The sequence below is a fragment of the Sciurus vulgaris genome (assembly GCF_902686455.1).
Source record: "Sciurus vulgaris genome assembly, chromosome: 11".
Taxonomy (NCBI): domain Eukaryota; kingdom Metazoa; phylum Chordata; class Mammalia; order Rodentia; family Sciuridae; genus Sciurus; species Sciurus vulgaris.
In genome coordinates, this window is record NC_136472.1 from 11,383,219 (window position 1) to 11,389,218 (window position 6,000).

A 6,000-nucleotide genomic window follows, 5' to 3' on the forward strand; every position below is an offset into this window, starting at 1 on the left:
CCCTCATTAAAGAGGGCGGGCCTGAGGCCCAGAGACCCAGGAGGAATTTTTAGTGTTATCCCACCAAGCAACACCCAAGTTTCCAGGCAACATAGTCTCCTGACCCCTAGATGGTGGAGACAGGGGTCTGGGGTACTCTTAAGCCAAAGCGCTCCATCAAGATGACCTGCAGGGTCACATTATAAAGCATTGCATTGGTGTGGAGTCTCCAAAATCCTAACAGAGGTTATTCCCACAGCCTAGAGCGGTAGTTCTCAAAGTGTGATGGTAACGGGAGGGGGGTCTCCAAGATCCTGGGTTTAATAATTTGCTAGAAGGAACGACACACAGAACTCAGCAAAGGTTTTAGAGCCACAGTTACAGTTTATTATAGTGAAAGAACACAGAGAAAATTAGCAAGAGGTACAGAGTCCAGGAGACACCAGGTGCAAGCTTCCAGTTGCCCTCTCCCGATAAAGCCACGTGGACAGAGCTTAATCCTCCCAGAAATGATGTGTGACAACATACATGACATATTTCAGCCAGAAAAGCTCACCAGAGCCTTAGTGCCCAGGATTTGGGGGATTTTGTTGTTTGGTTTCAGGATAGGGAGTGAACCCAGGGCCTCCTGCATACTAGACAAGTGCTCTACCACTGAGCTACATCCCCAGCCTTTTGGTTTTTATTTTATTTTGAGACAGGGTCTCACTAAATTGCCCAAGCTAGCTTGAACTTGAGATCCTCCTGCCTCAGCTTCCTGAGTAGCTGGAATTTCAGGTGAATGCCCCCATACCCAGCTGGTGTTTTTACTACAGGTTGGTCATATAGGCATGGTTGACTTTAGTTACTCAGTCTTCAGCCTCTGCAGAGGTGTTTAACCTATGGGTATGGGGTGGCCCATAGCCTCCACCAGAAATCACATTTTTAGCATAGATCATCTGGTGTGGTCCAAGGCATACAGGTGAGCAAAGACACTCTTGCCAGGCAGGATATTCCACAGGCTTGACTTTCCAAGGAGCCAGACAAAGCCAAACCTTTCTTTGAAATGTACAGAGTTTGGAACAACCAGTAGTATCAGCAGGACCTAAGAACTTGTTAGACAAGTAAATTCTTGGAGTCACACTAAATTAAAATGGGAACTCGGAGGATGGAAACCAGCCATGTGTTTTAACAAGCCCTCCAGGTGATCCTGAGGCAGGCTGAGGTTGAGCAACACTGGCCTTAGAAGGATGAGGTCCTTGGTGGGCCTGAATCGTTGCAGAGGGAAAAGTGGAGATTTGCCCCACACTCAGAAACCTTTGGAAAGGGATCTTCCAAAACCATGGTCAAGGCCAATCTGGGAAAAGTGGACAGGACAGGCTTAGCCAGGAGCCAGCAGGAAGTGTAGCCCTATGGGAATGACTCTCAGACACAAAGCCCTACCCCACCAGGGCAGCTTCCTGGATTGTCAGCTCGAGACTCAGAGAAGGCCCCTCTCTTGCTACTTTCCCTCATGGCCCTGAACCCCCTTTGGGGGGGCCAGTGTTGAAGGCATCAGAACTAAGGTTCGGGGAGGAGGAGAGACTGAGGAAGCTGTGCAGCATTGGGAGAATGGAAGCTTTGTAGTCAGCTGGCCTGGCCTCTCCCGAAGATTGGGAGTGGGGCTCAAAGCTGGTATCGGATCCCCAGTCAAATAAACTTGGGTATGTCTCCTGTGTCCAAAAGCGGAAGGAGTCCCTTGCAGAAAAGGCAGGAGGATGAGATAGACTACAGGGAAAGGACTCAGTGGCTTTATGATCAGCCTCATCACAGAGCAAGGCTGCCACCAGTAGAAGTTAGAAAACAAGTCTAGTTTCAGACCCAGTTCTTTCCCTATTCCTCCAGCCTGGCTTGGGAAAGTCCAGAGTTCTATCTCTCCAGTCCAAGGAGAAGAAACTTTGCACCCTGATGTTGCTTGTTAAAGGAGTATTCAGGGAGTAACCCTGGGTGGGAAAGGGAGTATGATCCAGGAAGGCCTCCCAGAGATGGGGTCTGTGTCCTGCAGGCCTCCAAAACAAGATTCCTGAAAACCCAGCGGCCAAAAAAGGAGAAAATGACATGCACTGTAAGGGAGGGGGTGGTTTTTCTGCATCAGTTCACCCCACACCATAACTACTCCCACCCTCAGGAAGTCCTTCTTTGCCCCTTTCGTTCCTGAGCAGGAAGGAGAGAGAGAATGAAGTGACCTTGTGCACGCCACCTCCTCTCCTGCCACCCCCACCATCCTGGGGCAAGGCCGGAGAAGGGGAATGCCCAGCCCCGCCCCGACCTCCAGTCCCACTGTGACATTTTAGCGCCATCTGCTGGTCATGAGGGAAATAGCCCTCCCGAGAAACCTGGTCCTTGAACCTGCAGGGACCTGTGCAGATAATTAAGACCACAGGAAAATGATGGAGTAGATGATCTGCGTCCTGCCTCCGCAGGAACTCAAGGCCCCCAAAGGGTGGGCTCACTGGGCTTTTACTGTAAATGTGCAAAAACAGGCCCTACCTCTCAGGAGTATGCCAACCTCACCAAGTATGCCCTGGATGAGAGGACACTTGGCACCATCTGCACAGCTCCACATTCCCCCAGAGTCTCCCAGGCCTTTGAAATCCTTGGTTTCATTCTTAGGAATCTGGCTCAGGTTTCACAGAACCCATGCTGAACAACTGGAAATTCAGACAGGAACCTACCCATGTTTAGAGCAGGAACGTCTTGTTTGTTTGTTTGTTTGTTTGTTGTTTGTTTTGTGATACTGGTGATTTAACCCGAGGATGCTCTACTGCTGTGCTACACCTCCAGCCCTTCTCTTCCTTCCCTGCCACTGCCCTGGAGTTCCAGGTGTACACCACCACATCAGGCCCCCAAATGTCTTTTTTTAGGCCCAAGCCTGTCTCAGGCTCTTGAGGGCTCAAGGTTATTGCTTCTGACATCTTTGATAAGGAACGACAGAATTCCAGGAATCAGGGCTGGGGATCTAGCTCAGTTGGTAGAGTGCTTGCCTCACAGGTACAGGCCCTGGGTTCAATCCCCAGCACCAAAAAAAAAAAAAAAAAAAAAAAAAAAGAATTCCAGGAATCAGACTATCCCACAAAATAGACCTGAATGTGGTTCTCACCCTCCCAACTCCCAACCCCTGTCTTTCCTCCGCCCTCCTCCCGCCCCCACTCTGTTCTCCCCCTTGGTGTTCCTGACCGACACCATTCACGTAGCTGCTGCTCAAGCCAGAAAGCCTGGAGTCAGTTCAGACCCCTCTTTTTCACTCCCTGTGTCCAGTCTACTCCTGAACCCTTCCCAAGTTCATTCAGTTTTCTCTGTCCCCACCGCCATTATCCCCTTGCAGGCCTCTTGCCTATGGCACTTAAACAATCCCTTAATTTGGAGGTTAGCAAACATTTTCTGTCAAGGGCCAGATTGCAAACATTTTAGACTCTGCAAGTCAAGAGACAAAATCAAAGCTATTATGTCAGTACTTACACAGTCTTCATACTGTTTCAGTCAAAAGCAAAGAGCAGTCACAGACAACACACAGAAACAATGGAGCATAGCTGGGTTCCAATAAAATTTCATTGAATTTTGCAAAATTTTCATGTGCCCCCAAATAATATTACTTTGATTTGTTTTTCAGTTTTTAAAAAACAAAACACATTCTTAGCTCAGAATTGGTACCAAAACAAACCCACTAGCCATGAGTGGCCCTTCTCCCACCCATTTCCATGCTCAGCCAAAGCAATTCGCCAAAACACAGGTTCGTATTTTCGATCTCTTGCATGCAACGAGCCAATAACTTGGGATTAAAAAAAAAAAAAAAAAAAAAAAAAGCTGGGGAGATAGCTCAGCTGGTAGAGTGCTTGCCTCACATGCACAAGGCCCTGGGTTCAATCCCCAGCACCACAAAAAAAAAAAAAATGAGCTTCTTGGGGCTGGGGCATAGCTTCATTTTGGAGTGTTCGCCTGGCATGTCTGAGGTCCAACCCCAGCACTGCAAAACAAAAAGAGTGCGAAAGCTTCTTGACCTTCAAAAGTTCTCACATTCGACCTCTTGGGCATCCCTTTCCCCGTAACTGGAACTCTCTTGGTCCTCACACGGGCTCCAAGCTCGTTCCTTCATGCTTTCATTCCTCCAGTTCCTATGCTTGGGATATCTTTGCCTGCTGTCTGGAAAATTCCTATGTTTCCTTCAAGGTTCGGAGAGAAAAGACAGCCTCCTCCTCCCCGACCTCCGACTCCCCCACCAAACACACAAGCACTTCAGGGGACATCAGGTTTTAGCTGAAGTCAGAAGATGGAGAAGAGAGGAGGCTGGGATGCAGGGGCAATAGAAGACCCCCAAATACAGAGGGCAGCCGAGAGGTCCGAAAGGAAGGGCGGGACAGCGGAGGGAGGAAATATGGACACAGCCCACTCCTCCTCAGCAGTCCACCCTAAGAACCCATCCTGCGGGGGGTTTTGTCTGCTGGACCAGCTCCAGGTCCTGGAGACAATGGACCTTGTCTTTATGTCCTCATCGCACCCCTAATGCCGTCCCCCGCCCCCCACCCACCGCTGCTTTGTCTGATTAACTGGGGGGAGACCTCTCCTAAGGAAATGGCCCGAAGGGTCCAGCCTCGGGCAGCCAGAGTGCTTTCTTGGAACCAGACTAGTAATGCCAGGGCCGGGCCAGAAAGCCAGAGCCAAAGCAAGGCTTCATCTCAGCACTGACTATTGACAAGCTAGATGACTCTGTGCAACTTATTCAACCTCTCTGACCCTTCATATTCTCACTGGGAAAGTAGAGCTGCTGTAGCTACCTAATGGTGGGTTCAATTAGCTAAACACTGACTAAGCCCCCACTTGATTGCAGAGGCTGAGGGGAAGGCAGAGGTAAAGAGAACAGGGCTTTGCTGGGCACAGGCGCACACACCTGTAATCCCAGACTCAGGAGGCCGAGGCAGGAGGATTGCAAGTTTGAGGCCTGTCTGGGCACAGAGCAAGACTCTGTCACAAAACAAAAAATGAAAAGGTCTGGGATGTAGTTCAATGGTAGAACTCCCCTGGGTTAGATCCCCCCTCAAAAAAGTGCATGCTGGATCTTGACCTCTCCTGCAGTACATGCTTCCTCACTCAAACCTCCCAGGAGTGGACTCCCCATCCCTTCCTCCCCTTGTCTCCCAGGCCCCTCATTGAAGACAATATGGGGTGCAGTACGAGTTGGGAGCCAGAGTTTGTGAACCGAGACAAATTACTTCTTTAGGCCCAGCCTCAGTTTCCTCATCTGTAAAAGGGTAACAGTCATGCTGGGTCTTTTGTATGTCACTCAGAAAACATGGTGTTCCTTCCCTTCCCCTACAGGCTCCATTTTCCCCTTTGCATGCATTTGTCCCTCTGCCCAACCAAGCCCAGGAGATGCCCCTGCACACTGCTGACCCTGGCCCCTCTGGAACAGTAAGCAAACTACTGGGAAGTGGAAAGCGTCGGAGGTGGGGCCAGTTGAAGAGAGTGGGTCGCCCCGCCTCCCCGCCCCTCTTTCCTGAATGCCATGCGCTGAGGAGATCTCCTGGGCCATGACCTCCCACTGTGATGTTCCTCCTCACCTCAGCCTCCAAGCCACGAGGCCAATCAGCCATGGACTGAAACCTCTGAAACCACGAGCCAAAACAAATCATTCCTCCTCTAAGTGGATCTCCTCCGGTTTTTTCCACACTGCTCAAAAGTTGATTAACACTCCTCTTGCCCCCCCACCCTCTGCTGGTCTCCGGCATGTTGATATGAATATTTACCCAGATAAGACTGTCTAGCTACCATGGCAGTGGGCACCTGTGATCCCAGCTACCGGGAAGGTTGAGAAGGAGATTGGCTTGAGCCTAGGGATGTAGACCAGACTAGGCAACATAGCAAGACCCTCCCTCAAAAGGAAGAAAATAGGGCCCCGGGATGTGGCTCAGCAGTAGAGCACTTGCCTAGAGATGAGGCTCAGTAAGAGACCACTTGCCTAGCATACGCAAGACCTAGAATTCAATTCCTAGCATCCACCACCCCTCA